General features: G+C 28.2%; 1 long non-coding RNA gene across 1 annotated transcript in view; it reads left to right on the top strand.

Moving 5' to 3' along the window:
• The window catches only part of LOC107440756 (uncharacterized), a 77326-nt gene that overhangs the window by 6239 nt on the left and 57194 nt on the right, over positions 1 to 13893 (top strand). Inside the window, exon 2 of the long non-coding RNA XR_001583666.3 lies at positions 11438 to 11509. This is a non-coding gene — a long non-coding RNA (uncharacterized lncRNA). The remainder of the gene's footprint in view (positions 1 to 11437; positions 11510 to 13893) is intronic.

The following is a 13893-nucleotide window of genomic DNA, read 5'->3' as shown; positions in this document are numbered from 1 at the left end:
GTTCTTTAATATTTAAGCTTAGCCCGATTTATTTTTTCGTTAGATAATATTACTCTCTCTCTTTACCAGTTATAACGAGACCAAAGCAAAGACATGAGATAAGTCTTCAGAGATTCTAACAATTTCCTTGAATCTGGCAATATTCCGTCGCCTCCAGCCTTTCTCGGCCCACAAAGAAAACATAAGACTGAGGTGTAATAAGATGATAAACCCCCGGGACTAGGATTGTCTAGTGATTTCTTCACCCCACAATAAAAACAAGTTGCATATTGAGAAAGGGTATTTAATAATCTCTGATAATTATATGAGTATTGTTAAGGTATTTAAAATTTAATGTTAAGAAATATTAATATTGCAAAAATGTGCATATATTTGCGCTAATATGTACGCAATTTATTTCTATTTTCTACTTTCAATATTTTAATAAACTAAAGGCTTCGCTTATCAACACCCTCGGTAGTCTCTAACTCGTCCTTGTTTTCTTTCTGAAAAATCTAATACTTTTCAGAAGAAGAGATAGTATATATAATTATTAACATTTTATTTAAGAACATTTTGTTAATATGTTAATAGCTACAAAATTAGCAATTACTTGGATTCAAAAAATAATCAACTGTACTTTAAAAAAAAATTAAATATAGGAATGTTAACATGTGAGTAACATGTAACAAAATAAAAAATACTAAATGCTTATTAAAAATAGATAACTAAATAATAGATAACCATATAATAGATAGTTCAAGTTGTAAATGGTTTTTATCTCTGAGAAAATTTATATTTTTTAAAAAAAATCGACACATATGTAATGATTTATATCCATCAACACTCGATCTTCTTCTCTTATTTCAGCATATTTTGATATTTTTTTCATGAGATAATAAAATGATGATCACTAATTAAAAACATCTTTCGACAACAATGTATAAATCAGCTTTATTTAAAGGAAAAAAAACGTAAAAAAATAATAAAAATGCTCTTAAAATTGCAATAACTTTCGAACAAATAGAAATTTAAAAAATTCCATTCATTCGATTAACTTTATTCGATATCTATTCCTCTTCTATTCTTCATTCATTCCTCTGCTCCTCTTCAATTACTTCACTTCGAATCTTCGATTTTAAATTCTTCTATTTGGCAATTCTTCTTTCCTTCAGCTTCTGTTCTTCCAATCTTCGAATTTTTAGCATTAGTTAAATGATGGAGATTATTTTTCATCCGATGATATAATTATATATCCATCATTAATACGAGTGGGAACTTTCGTTTCATTACAATACATTCTATTTCTATTCATCTCCTATTCTATATATCCTCTTCTACTTTTCAGTTATTCCTCTTCCACTCTTCTATTCTTCTATTTATCAAATCCTCCATTTTTTAAAATTCTTTTATTCTCTTATTTTCCAATTCTGCTTCTGTTCTTCTATTCTTTTAATAATTTCTAATTTTAAAAATTTTTTTAATAATACAGTTTACCAATTATTTGGTGATATCTTCAAATCAGGTGGTATTGGTTAATGCAAGTAGTAACTTTTTTCATTAAAATATATTTTACGTCTATTCTTCTCTGTTCTCCTTTCATTTTATATGTAATCCTCATCTATTATTTAATTAATCTTCTATTCCTCTATTTTAAATTTTTTTAGTACTACTATTATTTCAGCTTTTCTATTTTTTTCGGTTCTTCTATTTTTTAGTTTTTCCATTTTTCTTTTCTTCTATATTTCTGTTTTTCCTTTTTAAGTTCTGTATTTTAATTATTCTATTTTTCAATTCGTTTTTTAATTATTCTATTTTTTCAATTCTTTTTTTAAAACTATTCCATTTTTTCAATTCTTTTTTTTAATTATTCTGTTTTTTTCAATTCTTCTACTGTGTTTCTGTTTTTCTACTCATCTAAAAACTTATAATTTTCTACATTACCCTTCACTAATTATAGACGCTGGTTTTTATTTATGCATTATATAGAGTAATGGTTTCATACATTATATTACCAAGGACAACTATTTTACCCTCCAGGTTTTTATCATATATATAATTGTAGAATTATATAGAATTTTTTCAGGCAAAATGTTTGAATGACGAGGCATTTATTCAATAAAATATAAGACAAATAAAGAGAGATTCCAATTCAATTCTATTACCCTCAAGGGTTTTTGATTTAACAAACAGTTCATGTAACACAAATAATTCCAATCCAATGTTACTCGTAATTTAACTCTTCAAATATTTAAGCAGCCTTTGAATCAGAAAAATGCTTCTTTACGCACCGATAAATTATTTGATGATCGCGAAAGAGTTATTAAGTGTATGTAATTGATTAAAAATGCCTCTGGCACGAAGAAACGATTTAAAAAGCCAAGTTCTTTTATTGGGAAACGTTTCTTTACAAGACTGAATAAACAGATAAAAAAATTTAAATTATTTTTACTTTCGCGAACGCATGTAATTGGTTAAAAAATAATTCATATCCTTCGATAATTTATCTAAGAAATGAAAAATTATTTTCCAAATTCTTCAATACTTTTTAATATTTGTTTAAAATAAAAAAGAAATATAGATTATTTTCAATTTAAAAAAAAAAAAATAAAGCAATAATGATGAAGATTCAAGAAACTAATTTGAAATTGATTGTTTGAATGAAAATAAAAACGATATTTTATACTGTTGAATTTACTTAGTTATTTTTTAAAAATTTATTTTATGCAATCTTATACTCTCTAACATTTCTAATTGATACAGTTTTTTTTATTTAAAGATGGTTTTTCAATTAAAAGTTTATTCGGATTTATTCATTTTCATTTAATCAAATACTCTTTGTAACTCTCTGAATTAATAGTCTATGAAGTTAGACTTCGGAATTAAAAATATTACAGGATGAAATGGTATTAAGTAGTTCTAATTTCTTGTGGTGTATTTAGGAATTTTAAGAAGTAAATATTGACAACAAGGTTGTTCTGAATTTTAAAAAAATAACATTGTCTTTTAAAAAAAATTTAAAACATTGAATATAAAAGTGTTTCTAGCACATTTCAATTAAATATGATGAAAGCAACAAGAATGCTCTTTTAACTTTGAGATAATTGTTGAAAAATTTAATAGGAAAAGAAATAGCTAGAAGAGAAAAAAGTAAATAATATAGTTTAACTATGAAAAAAAGGATGAAATTGGAATTTGATGACGTGATTAAGAATTACGGCATCTCCTACTAATCTCTACAACGCTAATATATTGAATGAAAAATACCAAAAAGCATAGTTTATTTGGTAAAATGCGCGTGCCTCTACGTTGCGAAATTTCCAAAATAGCATATTCTGAAGAGATTTATTTTAGAGTATGGGAACGAATCATTTTCTGAGTTAAATTTACCTTTTAATTTTGTATTTATAACGAGTGTGTGGATAATAAGTACCATATTTGTGAAAACCATCATGTCGGAAAAATCATAATAACGAGTAGAACAAAAATAATGAGCAGAAAATTATCAAATGGTTTAAATACTATTAATTTTAGTGCGTATTATTACAGGGCTAGTATTATTAGCATTTTCGTTTTCCTTTAAAATAAATGTCTTAACCGAATAAAAATTAATATTTTGAAGAGAACTCGAAAATTTTATAGTATTTCAAAGAATTTCTTTCCAGAACATTTTTCTCAGTGAATGAAATTATTATATACATATTGTGTTGTGTAAGTTTTGAGACAAGCGGCTAGTTTTTAAATTATAATGAAACTAACGATTTAAATGCTTTAATAAACTGAATGAAAAATGAATGAACGATTTTTAACGGTCCAACCGGCTATAAGAAAATTTATAATTCAAATTTCGTAAATTTGTGAGAATTGTAGTTATATAACCATATCTAATGCTTTATTAACCGCGAGTGAATATAAATTAATGCTTCTACTACAACCAATAAATAAAATTTGCAGTACTTTATCAGTGTAAGGATACTTGAACTAACAATTTAAATTATTCAATTTAACTACCAATCAATATAAATGTATAATTCTATTCTTATTAACTAGGAAGTTTCGAATTTTCAAGAACTATAAAACAAAATATAATAACACAAAAAAATTAATGATTCATTCAACTTGACGACCATTGACAAGAAATATTTTTATGTCATAACTCTGTTCAATAGATAATAAGAAAACTGTAATGAATTTAAATGTCTTATTAATCTTAAATGAAAGAATTTTTTAATTAGTAAAAAAATATTGATAACATAATAAAAGTCATTTAACTGTTTAAAGCAAAACGATCTTTTAAATATATAATTATGAGAGACATGCGAGAAAAGCATTCTTTTAAATATGTTAAAAGTGTTCCATTACAAGATTCGAAATTCCAACTTGAGCAACACAATGGAAACTTAAATCGAATTAATTAGGTAGCTGTCATCATTAATTAAGTCCACTAACTGTTTGTCGAACAAGTCGGAGTGTCATTGAAAGCTTCTTTTCTTACACGTGATTGTACAATGATTTCAAGAGAGAGGGGATAAGAATGTTTAGACTTCGAATTAAACAAATTTGCAAAAGGGTCTGTATTGAGTTACAGTAATGGAATAAGTGATTCTTTCTTTAATTAGATGCTAGAAGCGTGGTGTTTGCATAGTAAATGAGACTCAAGTTTTAAATTTTAGGACAATGTTTTCAGAATAACATTTTGAAACTGATTTTTCTGATGTTTTGAAATAAAGTTTCCGATGTTTATAATAATTTTAAACAAGAGAATTACAAAACATTCCAATAATAATTGTATAAAAGATATTATTTTAGGCGTCTAAATATTGAAAATTTATATCCCAGGCGTTGAAAAAATAACCGATCTGAAAACTCATTTAAAATAAGTACGGAAATCGATGAAGCTGCAATCTGCTCAGAGGAAGCCAGAGTTATTTGCAACGGTTTACAAATTAGATGCAAAATTTATCAACAGATGGCGCCATTAAATGAGAGAAACTTTAATAAAATCAATTTAAAATAACCATATTTTGCAGCAAGATCATGGCATAGACTGAGGATAATATTAACCGATGCAAGCACAGACTTAAGTTAAACTTTTTTAACTGCAACAAAAAACCTAACTATATAGTCATCAACATATGGGTCATTCTCACAAAAACAGTCATTTTCATGTCCCCAGAATTACTTATGTTTGTTTTACAACTTACGAAAAAAAAATTTCAGGGAAAGTGTCCTTCAGAATGCAGGCTAACAAAAGAATAAAAGTAAAATTATCAATTTTTATTTTTTAATTATTTTAGGTAATTAAAATATACCAATATGTCATTCCCTCACTTGTCCCCACTGCTGATTTAAAAAAAGAAAAAAAATTGTTCCTGAAAAATTTTTTTTTACAAATTCTTGTTTTTTATTTCAGAATATTGAAATAAAGAATTCAGAAAAACAATTTTAAATTTAATTTCTGATAAAAAATATTAACACAGCACTATTTTAAACTTTGTCCCCAGTGTTTCGCATCATTTCCTCACAACAATGTTCTTATCACCTGCAATTTTCTTAGAATAAAAATATTTAATAAAAACTTTAGCAGTTAACAACTGGCATCATAGAACAAAACTGCAGTATGTTTCCATCTTCAACTTAAAGAAGCTTTGCTGTGGAATAAATTTGAGTGAATCAAACCAGGTAAAATTTTTTACATTTGTCATTCCCTCATGTCATTTTTTAGAGTAAAATAAAATACAACTTCATCGAGAAAGTGGATAATTATATGTTGCTTTCTTGTATGAATATAATTGTATGTGATTGACTTCAGAAATTAATTAGGCCTAACTGTTATTTTTAAATTTTATTGAATTCGTCATTCCCTCACTAGTGTATAAAGTGAGGGAATGACGCTGAAGTGAGGGAATGATTCAAGATGAGTATATTATTAAATTTTTTTTTGTTCAATCGTGCCAGCCAATTTTATTTCCCAAACCTGTAAAAACTATTAAATATATAAGACTAAATTATAATAAATATTAGATATACTTAGTATGTTATCATTTTCAAACTTTAGGTAGATGTAACTTAGATAAAAACATGTATTAAAATAAAATATCATTCCCTCACTATTAGTGTCATTCCCTCACTTTTTAAATAGTGAAAATAATTAATTTACTTATTAATTAATTTGAAAAATAAATTAAAAAATTAATAAATTAATTTATTAAATTAATTAATTTATTTATTAAATTAATTAATTAATTATTAATTATTATAAATTAATTAATTATAAATTAATTATTTAAAAAATTAATTAATTTAAATATTAAGTATAATTTATAGGATATATACTTTCTTTATAATGCCATTACATATTTCTATTAATATAAAAAGTTTCAGAGCTTTTTATTCACTTTACTTTCTTGGGATTTTATGAACTGAAAAATGACAGTTTTCGTGAGAATAACCCATATAATTAGCAACTTATTTACCAAATTTGATGAGATTAAATTATCTAATTTCGTAATAAGACACCGGCAAATAAAGTTGTTCAATAATAAAAGTAAGTTAACCGACAACCATACAGATATTTCAGTTCTAATGTTTCGAAAGACAGTTTAAAACATTATTATATGGTCAGGAACACCATCCATTGGCATAGCTAGTAACTTGATTCAGTATTTAATGAGAATACTTTATGTGGTCACATGAAAAAGAAGCAATTTGGGACGTAGTTGATGTTTCAAAATTAAAGTAAATAATATTCAATGAGAAATGTATAGTTTGACACACGTCCGTACAGATATTTCAGTTGGGATGTTTTGAAAATAAACTAAAGACATTGCTTTAAATTATACTTAGAGTCAGGAGTGCCATCTATTGACAAAGTTTGCAACTGTCTATCATATTTGATAAAAAAATAAATTAGCTTCTCTTTTTTTATGGACTTTTCAAATTTTCTTTCACTTCCGGTACATTGAGAAAAAAAAGGTATGATTAAAACTTTAAAATTTATTAAAAGCTCATTGCATATGTGGATTTATGGGTGAGCCAAAATGCTTGACAATATTACCGAAGAGCTTTGATAATGATTTTGGACAAAAAAAACCTTATATGGTTTTATAATATGTGATACAGATAGGTAAATGTGATAAAGTTGGATAATTTTAACATCATACTTTAGAGCAAGGCATAAAAACTATTTATTTAGTAAATTCGCTTTTCAGTTTGGAATTTTTTACTTAATGTGTGGTAGTATGAACTATAATTTTAAAAACCAGAATTACCGGTTAAACCTTATCATATGAACGGAAAAATTCCAAAAAGAATTTCAAAAAGAAGAAAAAGAAAATAATTAAAAACAAAATAAATACTATTTATTTTGTTTTTTATTGCCTGGGATGTTTTTTTTCATTACCAGAAATGTCATTACCAATTTTTATCAAACTAATTTTATCAAACTTTTTTCTCCGTGTAGCTACATACGAGGGTTGCTATTTATATCATGGAATCATGGATCTATGCTCATATGCATAGATCCATGATTCGTCACCTGTGTAGATGTTATGCACAGCCTTTGATGTACCTTGAACGTATTTTTTCAACATTTCCTTGCACCAATCGACACGAGCCTTTTTTTGAGCGTTTGTCAGATTATGTGGGATTTAACGCGAACAAATTTTTTTTTTTACGCTCAAATGTTCATGCAATATTTTATTGATGCTAGTCATACTAATGTCCAAAGACGCCTCTATCTCACGGTATGTCACATGATGATCTTGCTTTATCAGTTCACGCACAGCATCGATCTTTTCTATCACAACAACGGATTTTGGACGACCTGCACGGGATTTGTCCCGGATCGAGTATCGACCACGATTAAATTCGTTACACCAATTTCTTACAGTACTGTAGGATGGCGCTTTATTGCTGAATAAAGAATTAAGTTCATCGAATCACTCTTGTCTTGACAATCCACGTCGAAAGTTATGAAAAATAATGGCACGAAAATGTTCACGATTCAATTCCATTTTTTGAAAGAGAAGAACTTTTCAATTTGTTGTCAACAACACAAATGGAGCTATAATGGTAAATCGTCTGCTGAATTTATGTTTAAAAATATCAAACTTTCGATTAAAATCGTCTGCGGTCGCCAAGCAACACTTACTGTTGCCAAGGCCAGAAATATAAATAGCAACCCTCGTATTATTCACCACAGAATTCCAGTTTTTAAATTTAATGCTTTAGTTTCAGCCTTTTAAAACAGAAATAAAATTTTCGATTATCTTAGAAAACAGTCATAAATAAAAAATAACATTATAAAGCCAACGGTACTCTTCGTCTATATAACAAATGGAACTTTGCTAAAAAATTAAAGTTTTTGATAAAGTTTTTGATAAAGACAGAACTTTCAGTTAACCGTTTCAAAGCCCGGCGTGAGACACAAAAAAATAAAATGAATGCTTTAAATACCATAGATTTTAATTTTATCAAACAGAATTATGCAGAATTTACAGCATAGTAATTCTACCTGGTTTCTTCGTGCAGTCTTAATTAACTCATTAAACTAAATAACAAATATGAAAATAAATTTAATTAGAAAATAAGAAATGTTTATCCTACAGTGTGAAGTAGATTTATAAAATTCTTAGTCAAATTATAAATGGTCTGATATAGATGTTAATCTCATGTAAAGCCAGAACAGTTATTTCTCAAGACTGTCATACATCAAAATGCTTCCACTTTGTCAAAATATCTTTTAAATAAGCATCACTTTAATGTAAGCAAGATTGGATTAAGTTATTTGCAGATATTTAGTCGAGAGGATGATATATTATTAAATACTCGAGGAAAGATTATTAATAAGAAAGGCCATTAGTAAATGTCAGGAGTTTGCATTTTTCATCGCGTTTCGAGGAATTATGCAAGTCTGAATTTGATAAATGACTGATCTAGTTACTGACCTAAACATACAACGAATGAGGAGATTTTTAGATTTAGCAAGATTTTATCAAACTGCGTGGAATGTTTTAAACATAACCATGAGAGCGGAAGACTAAATAGCGTCATAAAAAATAAAAAAAATGACCGCATAAATATTAATAACTAGAGCCCGGAATTTGATGACCTAAAAAGTCTCAATTAATGCCCTTAAAAAGTGCAAAAAATGCCCTTAAAATGCGAAAATTGCGCTAAAAATGCCTTATGACATGATTTAAATAGAAGTAAAAATATTGAACTAAAACAAATTTTTACTCTTTACAATTATTATGAGTCGTTTCAAAAAATATAAAGCAATGCAATACTTGTTCTACGTTCCTTAAAGTTTGAAAAATATGTTTTATATCCTAAAATAACAAAAAAAAAAGGAAAATATATTGACTCCATAACATTTTCATTTTGTATAGAAACTTAAATGAATATAACAACTTCCATCTCATAATATTACTAAATATCAGAATTACAGTGGATTATAAATTTTTTCTTAATATTTTGAAATGTAAACGAGCGTCTCTTGTCTGAAAGCAAATTTTTATCCCAGGAAAAGCTTCTTTCAACGTTTACTGATGTTATTGGTGCGTACTTGAAAAGGACGGTCACACTTACTGACAATTCTTCTTCAATTTGAAAAGATGTAACTTCACCTGTTAATATCCTAGAGATTTTCTTCGTTGTTTGGAAGCCAGTGTAATAATAAAAAATTAGAAAAAAAATAAAAATTAGAAAAAATTAACAAAACCTTTAAAAAATGCTTTAAAATGCAAAATACGCCCCAAAATTTAAAGAAAATGCCCTATAAATCTCAAAAAATGCTCTAAAGGACAAAAAATGTCCGAAAATGCGAAAAATTCAAAAAAATGCAAATGTCATCAAAATCTGGGCCTTATTAATAACTATGTATGTACATAACCTGAGTGCCCCAACTATAAAAAGAGAAATGATTTCAGTTTGGATGCTAAGAAAGTAATTTTGAAGTTAAAAAAAGCGATATATGAGCACCAGTAAATATTTTAAATATATTTCTAGCAACATTAAAACATAATTATATATGTTGATCTTTCCTCAGTATATAGAACATAATTTAACATATATAAATATGAAATAGTATCGATCACACATTTGGACAATCATTTTGAGTTTAATTTAAATCATAGTTTCTATATTAGTGTTTTTTTTACTTAGAATTCATTATATTGCAATGAAATTATTGTTAACTTTTTATTGTAATACATACCATGCATATGAAGGAATGTGTGTGCGTTTCAAAGTATGACTTTGTAAGCCATTGTCAATTTGAAAAATAGCCTACATAAGCTAGTAAAGGACACATCAAAGATGTTTTCGGGTTTTGTGTGGGGTTCGAACCCATGACCTTCACGCGACAGAGCGAGTCCACTCAGTCAGTGGAAAGCTTCTAGGTTATGATTTGGTATTTTATACTTTCAATGTCCAAGTTTAGAGTTAGAATTTAAAAAAAAGTATCGTATGAGGTAAAGGAATGTTTCTTATACACCTTTTACGAACTACCATATTTAAATCTTGAGGAAAGAAACCTCTACATTGTTTTCAAGTGTTACAAGTTCCTACAACTGCTGTTATGGAGACAGAATTTTAAAAATTATTTTATAGTTCTCTCTCCTCAATTGAACCCTAATCTCCTAATTAAAAACATGTTTAGTATGTAGTTTGAATGGTATTATGGGGATGAAAAATGAGAAACTAAACGAAGATGAAGAATAAATGATTTTAAAAATTGCTCCCAGAGGAATTAAGCTATAATGACCAGCTTTTGGCAACAGAAGAAAGGATGGATTCTGCTTTGCTGAATCTAATTCTCTCCATTTGTGTCAATTTTCTTCGATATTAATGCTCGAAAAGTTTTCCGAATATCCAACGAGCCCAATTAAAGATTTTTAGTATGATTATATGGTTTTAATGAGAAAACTGGGTATTGTCAGTTAAAAATTTTTAAAACTTCTCTGTTCCTCTAACACGGAATAATCGTTTTTAGCACTATTCCTGATAGCAAATATTACAACATTTTCAAATAAAATTTTATATTGTTCTCTCTAATAATAAATCTGCCATACGGTCATTATTTTTTAAATCTTCATCCTGCATACATTATAAACAATTCCGAATCAAATTATGGTAAAAAGTACAGGCACTCTGGATGCAGTATCAGTAAAATCCTTTTTACTGTAAAATACAATCTTACCTTAAAATTTTATACCGTAAATTTTACGGTAATATTTATTTCATTAAAGTGATTCAGTGACTTTACAAAAAATATTTTGTAAAAATTGCGGTGTATCAGATTTTTTTAGTAAAATTTTACGCTAAAAGGGATTTTGCGGTAAAAAGCACCGGTAAGCCGGTGCATTTTACCACAATTTGATCCGGAATTCCTTACAGTGCATGAAGGTATCGAATAATTTTTTTCCTTAATTTAAATTTTTTCTATGAAATTTAGGTTCCTTTTTTCATTGTTGTTAGAAGTGAAGTGAAATTTCATCGCAATTTTTTCTTGCTTTAGTAGTTGAAGGTAAGGCACTTTCAGTAGAATAATTTTTCTTTAAACTTTATATTTAATTGAAATTGAACTATATGCTGTTAGCTTGTATTTTGGATTCACCAGTTGCAATTATATTTACTCTCAATGGATTATTCGATGATATTAGATTTCTGAAAAAAGTAAATAAGTAATCAAAATTAATTAAAAAAAAACTCTACAATGTCTTAACCGGACCACTTGTTGCGACCACTTGTTAAATGTATGAAAAAACAGCTAAATGTTTATTGTTGGTTTACCCAGAAATAAAATTATCAACACTACGGTGAAAATTTTGTATCGTTAGCAAAATCTGCCCCATTTGGATCACTATCATGTTAAACACGATAATGCGAGGTATTTTTAAATTTTATGAAGTATAAATATGGACATGTTTTGATAATTTTATTCTGTAATTATAAATTTTGTAACCATTACTGAATCCTTTACTGTAACTCGAAACCTTTTCACATTTGTGAAAATTAAGATTAATTCAGACCTGTTGTAGCGAGGGCTTCCAAAGTATACTGAAGATTTGAATCCACAGCCTAGTGTGATGATCTAGTGAAACTAATTCCTCTTTACAATACAGAGAAATTTTAGGTGATCTAAGGTGGGACACTATTTATAAATCATAGTACAGATAAGAAATCTAGCTTCCAATGACATAATGTAAACCAGTCCCCCAAGGGTACTTGCGGTGCCTGTGTATAAAGGAAAAAATAATATTTAGGTCCAAAAGCAGAGTTTGCTGAAACTGATTTGAACCATCTTCTTAACCAATACTGTAGTTGGGGTGAAGAAATGTATTCTTCTTTTATTTATGGTTGGTTTGTTCTGTATTTTACACTATTTACAATAGTACTGTACTATTAATTAAGACATTTCTTTGAGAAAACATTAATATCATCCCTGTTAATTAAATCTGATAGCACATTTTGACATAGAAAGAAAGAATAAAATGGTGGGAGGCAGCTAACCAAACCATGCAAATTGAGTTGTCCAACGATCAGTTAACGTACCTCCTGTCACTTTGCTTCTTATACGCATGCGCTGGATCTTAGTTCAAATGACGCTCTGCTTAATCTGGGTATGTTGCTCACCCTGTTAATTGTTTTTCTGGTATAGCATATCGCACCGAGCAGTTCAAAGAGTTAGTTATGTATTTGTAGTGTATCTACCACTCCAAAAATATAATTCCAATTCGCAAGTATATAAGACATGTTAACTCGATTGCATGGTGGACATTGTCAATAACTACTACTCCTACATTGGTGACCCGGACGTGATGTAAACACGCCTACTTTGAAAGAAACTCCCACTTTGACATGAACAAGCTTATCTTAACAGTAATGCCCACTTCGATTTGAACAGCCCTGCTTTGATGGATGGCCTACATTCAACAGTTGACTTGCTACTTGTGACTGTGACATTATCCACCTCCTCGCGTTGTTGCTACTCAGTCTTGACCACTCACAACGTCGACCTGTATACACTCGACTGCTAATGGTAACATATGAGCGATAACGACCGTGAACTTAATACAGCGCCCACGATCAGCACTCAAAAGTACGGTGATCTTAATACAGCTCTTCCGTCTTCTCACAAAACAGCAATGAATCATGTAGTGGTATCCGTTCATCGAATTCTATCACAGATAAAATTCTGGTGGGGGAGTACTGTAGTGTATCTACCACTACAAAAATATAATTCTAATTCACTTGTATATAAGACATGTTAACTCGATTCTTCGGTGGGGTACCTTTTCATAGATGAAGGTTAACATTGTCGATAACTACTACTCCTACATATTCCAAGAGCTAGACTTCTCCTTTATATATTGTTTCTTACAGCTTTGGACTTACCTTATCGTGGTAAGCATAAATTGATAGAGTAATGTAGGAGAGTGATTATACTGAATGAGAACAAAATTATAAGACCGACAGAACAAAATAAAAAAGAAATGAAAAAAATGCAGCGTTAATATATACGTATAATATTGCAGTGTCTTCTGTTCCAGTTTTCTCTGTAGCCATTCTTTATTTTTATCGTCATAATCTCTAGTTATTTACGAACCTAAAACTATTCATTTTATTCAAGAGAAATTTATTTTGAAACGTTTTTCTTTCTTCTTAACATACATATAACAAAACATACGTATAACAAAAATCTTCAAAATTGGGTAAGATTTGAGTGTAGTTGTTAATGCATCTTCAGAAAAATTGGTTCAAAATCGAGCAATTATTTCGGTATCTTAAATCATAAGAGTGGGCAAATTTACGTTATCCTTAATGATATGTTGAAAGGAACTGTATTATTGGTACCATAAAATATAATTGCTTGCAAATTTGCTTCAATAAATTTCTATAAAATGTTTG

This window comes from Parasteatoda tepidariorum, chromosome 2 (genome assembly GCF_043381705.1).
Source record: "Parasteatoda tepidariorum isolate YZ-2023 chromosome 2, CAS_Ptep_4.0, whole genome shotgun sequence".
In the NCBI taxonomy this organism is placed as follows: Eukaryota; Metazoa; Arthropoda; class Arachnida; order Araneae; family Theridiidae; genus Parasteatoda; species Parasteatoda tepidariorum.
Note: the sequence above shows the minus strand (reverse complement) of the source record. Positions and strands in the feature narration are given on the sequence as shown.